Raw genomic sequence first — 12920 nt, 5'->3', positions numbered from 1 at the left:
ATGGAAGTAATTACCATTGAAGAACGTGACAATTTCTCTTGAGAATTGAAAAGGACTTCACCCAAGAGGTTGAACTGAATCTTGAGGGAGGAGTAGCTGCCACTCGTCAGCTTGCAGAGGAAAACTGAAAAGATATTCTGAGAGGAGAGAGTAGGTGCCTGGAGGAGCACGCCGTGTGGAGTATATGTGAATGGATGGTGTGTGCTTGAATGGAGGGAAAACGTGAAGCTGGAATATTGGGTTGAAACTAGATAATGGAATCATGTGAGAGTATCCTGTAAGTAAAGAGCTTATCATATTTACATTTTCCTTTTATAGCTCGTCGTATACCATTAAGTTGTCATCTTCATATATTTACTTTTAATAAAGGCGAGTGTGGCAGCATGTGGAATGAAGCAGGGAACGGTACAAGAACATTGAGCTGACCTGAACTGAGGTGCTAATTGCCTGAATATGGTCAGTGACAGAAATGTTTCAGAAAATTGACCATTTATTGATTTAAAACAGAATATTCATTGAAGGACCACGTTTGCTAAGTAATGTGCCAGGAGCTCCACTGGTGGCTAAAGCACAGCATCTCCTTATAAGGCACTTGCAGTGTAATGTGAGAGAGAGATTCCTTCAGTGCTGCGTGAAGAATTCTATGTGAGTTCCTAACAGGTGGATAAACTTTTTTTAAGCTGTCTAAAAAGATTCAGAGCTACTGGTTAAAATAAAGGACAGTGGAAATATAATAGCCCACGCTCTTACATGTTGTATTGACCATTTTGTTTGTTCTTAGATTATTCACTCCCTGTCCTTTCTTGCTCTGCTCTGTGTTGCAGTGGGATGCCTCCTTAAAAGTTACCTTTCCCAGGCTCTCTTGACAGGTGGTTTCTAGTTACATTCAGGCAAGGGAAGCTTTGGGAGGAGATTAAAGAGCAAGAAAATAGGAAAGTCAGTGCCTCTCTCCTCCTTTCTTTCTTTGATATGGCGGTGTCTCTGTCTAGGGCAAAGTCAGTGTCATGATGCCAAGTTCCTGCCAGGAAGCTCCTCTCTCTGTGTTCCCAACTCCAGTGGGTTTGTTTCAGCTGCAGAGAAACCACAACCATCCTTTGTCCTTCAGCCGTAGAAAAAAATACTGTTTTCTCTGTATTAATCTCTGGGTTATTTTACCATCTTGTTTATCTTTCAACTTTTATAACACTTTTGTGATCAGCCCCATCTTAAATTTTGCTATTGTTCTACTTGGTTTCGTTATTATTTTCTGTTTTAACTTCAGCTGATAGATATGTATAAAATGATTTGATTCTCACAGCAAATATTTAAGAAGTAGGTACTAGTCTACTCCCACTGATAGATGAGGTAAGTGAGGTATAGAGTCATACTTCAAGGAACAGGACTAATAATAGAACCCAGGTTGCCTAGTTTCAAATTCTGTGCTCTTGACTGCTATTCAAATACCTTCTAAACTTTGTTTCCTGAGATCCACAGAAAGAAATAGATTGTATATCTCACACCAGGACCACTGCACTACCCACTTTTGAAACAAAAGTTTCACTAAAGAATATTTCTTCTTACGTGTAAATCATTATAAGTAATAACAGTTGCTGTAACAACAAGATTCCGTTCATGACAAAGATTTATTTTTCACTGCTATTTTTCTGCTCCAAGTTGTAGCTGAACATCTCGGAGGACCTTGATGCCCTTCATTGGATACTTTTAAAAATCCAGGATTGGGAGTTCCCGTCATGGCGCAGTGGTTAACAAATCCGACTAGGAACCATGAGGTTGCGAGTTCGGTCCCTGGCCTTGCTCAGTGGGTTAAGGATCTGGCGTTGCCGTGAGCTGTGGTATAGTTTGCAGACGCGGCTCGGATCCCGCGTTGCTGTGGCTCTGGCGTAGGCCGGTGGCTACAGCTCTGATTCAACCCCTAGCCTGGGAACCTCCCTATGCCGCGGGAGCAGCCCAAAGAAATAGCAAAAAGACAAAAAAAAAAAAAAAATCCAGGTTTAAAGCAAGTGAGGACATACACGTCACATAAAAGCTTTAGCTTGCAGTGAACAAACATTGTCACTCACAATGCAATGTTCAGGAGTAGTTACTATCTCACCCAGAAGACTGTTTTGAGTGCCCAGTGTGAAAATGAAATGGATTTGGGGAAGTTGGGGGCACTCATATACTGTCTTTGGCAGAGTGAGCCCTGTTGATATGTGCTTTAAAGAGTGCCATAAGACTTTGGCCACTCCTAAAATTAAGAAATGGGGTATTCTTCCCCTGTATTTGCCTTCAGACTGGCCTTGGGACTTGCTTTGACGAACTGAATGTGGGGGAAGGGAAATTTTTGCTGTACCAGTCTGTAAAAGGCAAAAGGATAGTCAACATTATTCTTCTGATGAAGGAGGCCACATTGAGAACTCAGAGAATGAAGCACCATGAGGAAGTAGGGAACCTGTGGAGCCCCAGGTTACAGTCAATATCAGAGTCCCAGACATCTGAAAACCACCTGAATGCAAATGAGATGGTGACCCCAATTGACATCCTGTAGCTCAGAACTATCCATTCATGCGACAGAATGACAAGTAATAAATTGTTGCCTTTTAAGCTACAAAACTTGGAGATAACCTGCTTTGCAGGAATGGAAAACTGAAACATCACCAAATATGGATTTCACCCTTTTTTCACACACACAGAACACACTACTTCCTTCAGGCAGAAAAAGCCCCATCCTATCACTGCCTCCAGATCAAAGTCCATGATCTCCACATAACACAGAGTACTCTCCATCTTTGCATGTGGATCCTTGTAGTTCAGCATTATTCTCCAAGGCCCCACACCTTTTCTGAGTTTAGTAATTAAATGCACTTTTTTTTCTATTCTACTCCATCATAGTCTATTAAATTTTATCTTATTAAAATCGCAGGTCACATGACCCACTAAATTGATTTCATGACCCAGTAATATTAGATCATAAAGCACAGCTGGAAAACCGCTGCATAACACGACACTGCCTCTCATAAAGCTGATTAGCTACGTTTCGCCTGTGTCTGGGTAGGACAAATGAATAGAAAGGTTACAGAGAGATTTTAAGTAGGGGAATGACATGAACAGATTTTCATTTTGGAATAACCATTTGAGCAGCATCATAGAGAATTGACTAGAAAGAAACAGGACTGGTAGAAATTTTCTCAGGAAAGAGGCAACAGAGCTATATAGGTGGTAATTTTCACAAGATTAATGAAAAAGGTATAGATGTGGATGACCTTATAATTTTGAGGTTCTTTCCTGGATGTGTGTCATTAACCAGGGAGTGGAAGACAAGTATGTCTGTTCTTTCAAGAGAGAAGGGAAGAGATTCCTAAAAAACATAACACGTTCTACATAGATGATGTGCTTTTAGGGGAGGAGATGGATTATTATAATTTTCTCAATACCTGTATAGTCAACAGAGGCCTATGAAGATAATTGAAAAAGGAATGCTGATGATAACTATGAAATGGAAATAAGCATTTCCATTTGATAAGCTGTCAAATATATTTTGAGGTTATAGTGCAGCATCAAACAAATGGGTATAGATGTGTTTATGTGTGTGTGTAAAATCAGTGTGTGCCTATATTGTAGCCTTTTAATAAGAAAACTAAACTTATTAAAACCTTCGAGGAACTTTCTTTTTTCTCTCTGCTAAATTTTCAAGAGATAAAAACAAATGACATAAATTTTGTGGGTTCCGCAGGATTTGGATAGACATGGTATAGTCTCCTTTACTTCCACCAAATACTCTGCTGTTTAATGAGAATTAGTTTTCCTGATGGTGACTTAGGGCCAAAAAACTCATGGTGCAAAGGAGCTGTGAAATATGCCATTCACATTATATTTTGGAAATGGCACACAATTACTTATTTTAAAAGATTTTTAGCAGGGATTTTTTTTTCCCCCTCTTAAACCTCTTTGAATCAAATAATAATGCCTCTGGAATTTCATTTAATCAAGATTTCATGGTAGCACCATGAGAAGAGCAGGATTTTTTATAAAGGGAAATGGCCTGGACAATAATAATATTTTTTAATAGAATGCATCATTTAAGGTAAAATAAAATGATGTGATTAATCCCCTCAAACTCTCTGCACACCACACTGAGCTACGCCAGTACTTTCTGCAGAAGTTAGTCAACATTATCATACCCCCTTGTTATTGCTATCATAATGATTTATGTACTGGAACCTGCTGGGCTTAGCTTGCTATTTTTGCTTTTCAAAAAAGAGGTATGCTATGAATCATTTAAAATACTTGGAAATATATTTGATAACAAATGGTTTCCTTAATCTTTTTTTCTGAATCTAGAAGAAAAAAGGTATTTGTACTAAGTTTTTAAAGACGTTGAGGTCACTGACATTTCAAGCAAGTTGGTGGAACTCAGGAGTGGACCACATGTTCTTGTAGCAAGTGAGTTGAGGAGTGTGGAGATGTATTGTTGCTGTTACGTTCCTCAAACTGATTTCTTCCTTTTTCTCATCAAACTCTTCACACTTACCTGTGTCCTGTTTAATAGGTGTTTTTTTTTAAATATGAGTATAATTAAATCATTTGATTGAATATTTACTTCTTAAACATCTAATTCAGAGTTCCCGTTGTGGCTCAGTGGTTGACAAATCTGACTAGGAACCATGAGGTTGCGGGTTCGATCCCTTGCCTTGATCAGTGGGTTAAGGATCCTGTGTTGCTGTGAGCTGTGGTGTAGGTTGCAGAGGCGGCTCAGATCCCGAGTTGCTATGGCTGTGGCTGTGGCGTAGGCCGGTAGCTCCATCTCTGATTCCACCCCTAGCCTGGGAATCTCCAGATGCCGCAGGAGAGGCCCAAGAAATGGCAAAAAGACAATAAATAAATAAATAAATAAATAAACATCTAATTCAGTGCATACTTAAAATACCTAATTTTGAACAGTTTGATTTCACTCTTTTTTGAATTTCATGAAAGATGTGATCTGGGATACTTGCTGGTCCTGAACACAATCTGATCACTATGATCTAAGGTTCAGTAACAATTTTTTCTACGTTTATGAAAAAAAATCTTTTCTAAATTATCTCAAAAGAAAAATCTATTATGGTTTTTGATGAAATTCAGCTAAAGGCCTATTTCTTAACGTGGATACTGTGTGGAGTACAGAGATTGCAGAGAGTTCCTACTCACTGTTACTATGTATCAGAAAACTGGGTAGAGGAGCTTGAGTAATTTAAAGATGTATAGTATAACACAAAAAGTTCATCTTTTACTAGAAGAGCTGGATATGAAAGGACAGAACTATGAAAATTTAGAGACTCAAAGAGATGTTAGAATCAATTTGGGCTGGACATAAAGATGGATTCAGAATCATGAAAGAAAACTTGCTTTAAGTCTAGTTAAAAATTTGGTGCCAGTAGACTTATAGCTAATATCCTGAGGATGATATATATAGAGAGATACAGATGTAATATAGCGAGAATATACAGATATAATTTATTAAGAAGAATTGTAATAGTTAACATTGATTGAGCTCTGATTCTATTGCTGATAGTGTGGTAAGTGCTTCTGATGTATTAAATCATTTAATCTTCACAAACACTACCTAAGATAAAGGCTATTATAATACCTCTTTTATTCTACTAATGATTAGATGGAAGATTGGAGAAGTTATGCAGCAAGCCCCAGATATGACAGATGGAAAGTAGCAGGACAAGAATAAAAAAACCACGTATTCTGGGCCCCATAAAATCTCTCTTAGTAGTCAATGTTCAGTTGGTAGCATTAGGTGTCTAAGTCCCATGTCTCTACAAATGATACAGAAGGCATATCCTGACATTGTCTTTCATGATTTAAGATCTAGTTTGAGAGAAAATGGTTAACAAATATAGAAAGAAAAAAAAAAAACTTTAGGGAGTTCCCATTGCAGTGCAGCAGAAACGAATCTGACTAGTATCCATGAGAATGTAGGTTCAATCCTTGGCTTTGCTCAGTGGGTCAGGGATCTGGCATTGCTGTGAGCTGTGGTATAGGCTGCAAACATGGCTCAGATCCCGCATTGCTATGGCTGTGGTGTAGACCAGCAGCTGTAGCTCTGATTTGACCTCTAGCCTGGGAACTTCCATATGCTGAGAGTGTGGCCTTAAAAAGCAAAAAAAAAAATCCCAAAAAACAAAAAACAAAAAACTTCAGGTATGTGAGTGTGTGTGTGCACTCATTTCAAAAGAAAAATAGAACTAGTTAAATTTCTCAATACACAGACTATAAGAAAATCCAAAGAATGTATAGAGCAGTGGTCTTCAAGCTAGGTTGTATGAAAACCAAGATGCATGATTTTTTTCTTATGTATGGAAGGAATCAATGCGCAGAACTTCAATTCCAAATATAGTTTTTTTCCCTAAAATTCATCTGTGTGAAATTAAGCCTGGTTTTGAAGACTTCTGTTGACTCTTTTGTCCTGCCTCCCTTTAAAATTCAGTTTCCCAATTATTTCTTTATATGAATAAAGAGCATTAAAATTTATTTCATTAAAAATTAGAAATATAATTACATTTTAATAATTTTATAGACAAAAATTCTGTATCCATAGTAATATATATTTGGTAAAGAAAAGCCTGACCTATCATATTTAAGATATATAATTAATAAATTATAAATTTTATATGATTTATTGTATAATTATATATAATTTGAATTCACATTTTAATTATATTATTAATAAAATATTAATCAAAATATTTAATATGTAATAATAAGTGGTTGTGACCAGTTGTGAATATTTGCAAATTAATAGTCTAAAAATTAAAAAACAATCTCTCCTTTTGCACATACTTTTATTGAAGATACACATATTTTTACCTCCTCTGAGGCAGAAGTCTCATAAAATCCTTTTCATCTTCAAGATCAGATGCCCCCTTTCCCAGTTTTCTCCAGGCTAATAACCAGAGTCTGAGCTCAGAAGAGTTTTAGGGAAGTATAGTTCCTGCTCTGTGAGAAACCATATACACAAAAGAGAAATTACAGGATTTGACTAATGATGAGTTTCAAGAACCAAGAAAATATTTTTTGTGAAACTCAGTGGGGCCCACAATCTATTGTTCAGAGTGAAAGATATTGCTGTGGAACTGGACTTCTTATGTCTGTGGAAATGATAATATCTGCAGAGAACAGAATATGGCATTTAACTCACAGACGCAGAGTGGGTATAATTACTGAAATGGGAAGCAATGCTTAACTGGCAACCAGAGTTCTCTGGTAATAGAGACTGTATAAGTCAGAATCTCTGATAAAAGAAATAGGTCAGAAAAATATGGAGAATGGAATGTGGGTACAGGTGGGGAGTAAATGGAGAATAACTAGCAAAGTTTACCACTCTGCTGTTTAGCATCTAATCATGTCCTTTGTGTCCATGAAGAATGTCACACCCCAGACACAAGAGAAACACAAATTCCTGCAACCACCATTTTGCCAAGGGATGTCAACTCTTTTATATATCGGTGGGAAATTAAACATTGACATTAGCCTACAATTTGTTGATGGTAGCACCAAAAACGAGGACTAAAGTGTTAATTAAGCTGAAACAGCAATTAGACTCTCCTGTTGCAGTAGCACATTACATATCTGTATTGGATAACCCTTATTTAACTTTTCCATCACACATCTCATGTTCCATGTATGCCAGCTCTCAAACTATATTTCTCATTTAATATTATTTTTTGTGTTCTGTCGAGGTTATCTAGATTAGCTTTACCAAATGATCTGTTTCTGTCTTTTACAGGTTTGTTGTAATTTTTATTGTCTACCAGTACTGAATACGGTATACTAAGTACCATCCCTATTGAAGCCCTGATTTTCCAGACTTTGTCCACTTAGTCTCCACTATAGAGCAGCCATCCCCATGGATTTCATTATTCTGTTGGGTAGTGACAAATCTCCAACAACTGTCAAACTTGTGTTATATCCATAAGGTTAGAGGAAAATCCAGAGGAAGGTGGCAGGGTTTCTTACAGCACTGAAAACTAGAAAATACTCATTTCAACAGGTGTTCTCCCCATATTTGACAAGCCAATATGAGAACAGAATTATAACACGGAAGGAGAAAGGTAGACTGGAAAAAAATGATACTGAAGTAGTCTGGGAAATATGTCTTCTTTGCTTTGTTAGCAAATCTTCTTCTCGAAATAAATCTGTATTCTTGGAAGAATCTGCTGACGATTGAATCCAAAATGAGCAGGATAGAGACAAAGAGGGGAAAAGAGAGGTGAAGAGGGTCTCAGAGAATGTAAATTTTTAAAAGCCTTTTAAAGACCTTTTAAAGAAGGCCATGAATTTAGCTGTTCATGAAAATAATAGGAAAAAAAAAAAGTCTAGAGACATGAACCTAGAAAATCTTCCCAACCTACTTTTCCCTTTCAAAGGTATAGGCAATCCTTTTCACATAAACATGAGCCACAGAAAAGGATTTCTGTCAAAGTCTCTATAAAATCTTATATGAGGAAAGAGAATAAGAAATAGAAGGTCATTTCTACAGGCAATAAAATACTACCAAAAATATGCATACTGTTAAACTATCACCTACTGCTTCAGAATGAGCTAAAATAACTTTTAAAATAAAAAGAGATGGAAGAGAACAGTATAACTCTGTTTTGGAACACTTGAGAAATATAGTCAAAAAAATGTTTAAAAAGAGATGAAGAATTCAGTTCAGAATGAAAGTGAAAAGAAAGTTACAGCTGAAGAATAAACTGGAAGAAACACAAATGGGTAAATACAGTAAATATTACTTTACGGGAAAAAGGAGATTGACAGGAGGAGAATTTTTTTAATCAAAAGGAAATGGAGAGAGTTTTTTTAAAAATTGAGAGAAAGAATAGATGTGAAGAAAGACAAAAACTCAGCATACATACAATAGTGCTCTAAAAAGTTCAGTTTTAGCAGTTCTTTCCTCACCCACAGTGTGATAGAGTTCCCATTTCTCCACATCCTTGCCAACTCTTGATTGACTTCATGTTTTCATTTTTGGCCTTTCAGTGGTTGTATGGTGTTATACCCGTGCAGTTTTTATCTGCATTTGCCTGGCAAGTAATGACATTATCTAACTTTCCTTTTGTATGTTGCTTATTGCCTATTTGAATATCCTCTTTTTGTGAAAGGCCTGTTCATGTTTTTACCCATTTTTACAAACTTGTGTTGCCTTTTTTTCCTATTGTTCTGTAGAAATTATCTATATTCTGGATGCAAGATTCTTGTCAGATATGTATGCATGTGTGGGAGCAAAGTCCACACAATCCCCCTCACTCCTACCAAATTTTAATGTGAGATAAGCAAGAAGAAAACACCTATGGTGCTAATTTTTATTGTGTTTATTTTGTCTTAACAGCAGTAAGTCTGAAACTGAGTACACTTTGGACAGATAAGTATTTGGGGACAGATTTTCCAGGTTGATTGTCCATGTCATCAGTTCCAAGGTGTTCTCTGCTTCCCAAATCTTATTTATTCATCTGCATTTCTTTTCTTCCTTTTCTTTTCTTTTCTTTTTTTTTTTTTTTTAAATGGCCATTCTTGTGGCATATGGAGGTTCCCAGACTAGAGGTCAAATCAGAGGTATGGCTGCCGGCCTGCACACAGCCACAGCAACGCAAAATTCGAGCTGTGTCTGCGACTTACACCACAGCTCATGGCAATGACTAACGGATCCTTAACCCACTAAGCGAGGCCAGGGATCGAACCTTTGTCCTCATGGATGCCAGTCAGATTTGTTCCACTGACCCACGACAGTAACTCTCCCATCTGCATTTCTTAATATGTTTCTATCTTCAATGGGTATTTGCTGCATCCAGATATTTCATTTGTTTTATTTTAGTATCTAGGATATAATTGCTATGTGTAAATACTGATCTATTTCCTTGTTTCTCGTAAAATGTGGTATATAAAAAAACACATATCCTTAGCTTCCTGTTATTAGGACTTTTTTTCTCTTTTTATATATTTCATACTTCAATTTCATGTTCATGAAGGAAGTAGTAGAGAGATATTATTGAGGTTTCGTTTTGCCCACAAAGCCTTCTGATCCTGACTTTCTTGTATCTTTCATATTATCTTCCACATTCTATATTCAAAAATATTGAATTATTTCTAGTTCCTACTGCCAACCAGAACTCTCAATTTATTAGTACTGCATAACATTTTCTCACAGTCTGATCCTTGTTTATCTCTCCTTAGAATAATAATGAAGGACTTAGCATTTCCCTCCTATCCTGTGTTCTTTTCCACCTTCTAACCTTGGGCTTGTCTTGTTTCCTTAAGGTGAATGCCTTCACTTGACCTTCCTCAGTGGACAAACCACCAATCATAATTCAGCTTCCTAAGTGTCTCTTTTGTTTTACAACATTTTGTAATCTTTCCATGAAGAAGCCAAACCTTCCACTATGCCTTCAGAGGATTTTATATATGAAATCCTTTATTATGAAACAAATTATGCTCAAAAATTGTTGGTATGTGTATCAGTAATTTAATTAACAGCTTATAAGAATACCTAATATAGGTTTATTTCATATCTTCCATCTACTTCTTGAAATGAGGCATTTTAATCATTTAAATATTAAAAAAATAATTTCTCATACGGGGAAATTTATCCTTATGACTATAATTCTTTACTAATTTTTTATAGGGATAGACTCATGGAATATGTGAAATTGTGAAAACATGCATAAATTATATTTATAGAACCTCTGTTCTGAAATACATTTATTATACATATATATTTAAAATATTTACATAAATATAGCTTATGGTCTCTGTGCATTTAGCAATGTGTTAATATTTAACATTGGAATTTTCTACCCATGAACTCGGATACTTGCAGAGGTATTTAACATTGGAATTTTTTACCCATGAACTCGGATACTTGCAGAGGTATTTTTCTATCACTAGTACATAATGCTTTTGGATTTTCGTACAGGTTAACATTGTTTCATTCTCTTCTTAATCTTGAAAAAATATATATGCTTAGATTATCCAGATTAAGTAAAAAGATTAAAATAAATCTGTTAATGAAAGGAATGGTTTTCTCCAACTTACATTTTTATATTTTGGTTTAACTCAATGAAATGCTGCCAGCACATTTATTCTACTTTTATCACTTATCCCAAATAACTCCACAACTTTTATCTCTTCCACTTATTTTTGAACATTTTTCCACATTGCTCCTTAAAAGATTAGAAACCATAGGTGGTTATAAATTAGAAATAACACTTCCTATCCAATTCTATTATTTTCATAGTTTATATAGATAGAAGGCTATTTCTTTATAAAACTAGAAGAAGAAAAAACTATTTCATGAACAAAACGACACCGTTATAAATTAGGGTCCTAAAAACTGCCCTGTTTTCCTCAGACGCAATGTTCTTTTAAGGCAATGATAGCTCCCTAAGGAATGCTTGTGTTTATGAGCCCCTGACAGTGTTTTTGAAGGGGAAATGCCTCTTTCAGTGTGGCAAAAATGCTATCAACATGTACCTGAGGCAGCTCTTAATGGGTTCCTCACAGACTCTCATTCCATCTATTTGAAGGACAGTTGGCAGTTCTGTGAGATATGTGTGGTTACACTTATTATTGATGTTACGTTGTCAGTGACTCTGAGATGTCCCATAACTCTTATTCATATTTTCCTCTTGGAGATGCACATTGCAAATCATTTAAATACATATTTTTTTAAGTAGAAGGTTTCTTCAAATATGATAATTTGTTTAGGTAACAAGCCAAAACACTTAGGTTCATACTTATTTTACCTGTGCATAAACTGAGATTTAAATTTCATTTTGAATGTCTCATGCTATGTGAATCTGGTATCTTGCTTCTTTGAATATTTGTATTAACGCAGTCATTACAATAGTTTCACTTAAAATAATTTTACTTCTTGTATAATTTTTGAATTATGAGAAAAATATGGATAATATTAAATCCCTTTACTTTTTTTTTGTCTTTTGTCTTTGTTGTTGTTGTTGTTGTTGTTGTTGCTATTTCTTGGGCTGCTCCCGCGGCATATGGAGGTTCCCAGTCTAGGGGTTGAATCGGAGCTGCAGCCACCGGCCTACGCCAGAGCCACAGCAACGCGGATCCGAGCCGCGTCTGCAACCTACACCACAGCTCACGGCAACGCCGGATCGTCAACCCACTGAGCAAGGGCAGGGACCGAACCCACAACCTTATGGTTCCCAGTTGGATTCGTTAACCACTGCGCCACGACGGGAACTCCCCCTTTACATTTTTAATCCAACATGCTCTTATTTAACTTAACTGTCAGGTAATCAGATAAGTCAAAATGCTATATAGCACAATATAATCAGTACTATATAATACTGGGTTACTATGGAGCCAGTTCTAGAATAATGAAAACAATAATAATAATAATTATAACAATAATAATTAACTTTTTAATAAGAATGTGCATGCTGTTTTTTAAATAAGACTTGCCACAGTCCTCACCCATCACTATTGTACTTCACGTATCCCATTTTATTCATTTTATTATTTGCCTGACCTCTACCAGCTTATATTCTTCAGCATAACCCTACTAAGCAAGAATCCTATAATGAAGGTAATATAAATAAATCCAGTTTTATAAATAAACATAAATAAATATGGGATACTTTCAGAAGATAAGAAAACTGTTCCAGATCATGCACTTTCTAAATGAAGACCTAAGGTTAGAATTTAGAAGCCATATGTCCTTTTTTTTTTTTCTTTTTAGGGCCACACCTGCAGAATATGGAAGTTCCCAACATAGGGGTCAAAAAAAACGGAGCTGTGGTTGCCAGCCCACACCACAGCCGCAGCAATGCAGGATCCATGCCGTGTCTGCAACCTACACCACCACAGCTCACAGCAATGCTGGGTCCTTTAACCCACTCAGCAAGGCCAGGGACTGAACCCGCATCCTCATG

Source organism: Phacochoerus africanus, chromosome 13 (assembly GCF_016906955.1).
Source record: "Phacochoerus africanus isolate WHEZ1 chromosome 13, ROS_Pafr_v1, whole genome shotgun sequence".
NCBI lineage: Eukaryota > Metazoa > Chordata > Mammalia > Artiodactyla > Suidae > Phacochoerus > Phacochoerus africanus.
This window is presented reverse-complemented; position numbering follows the sequence as displayed.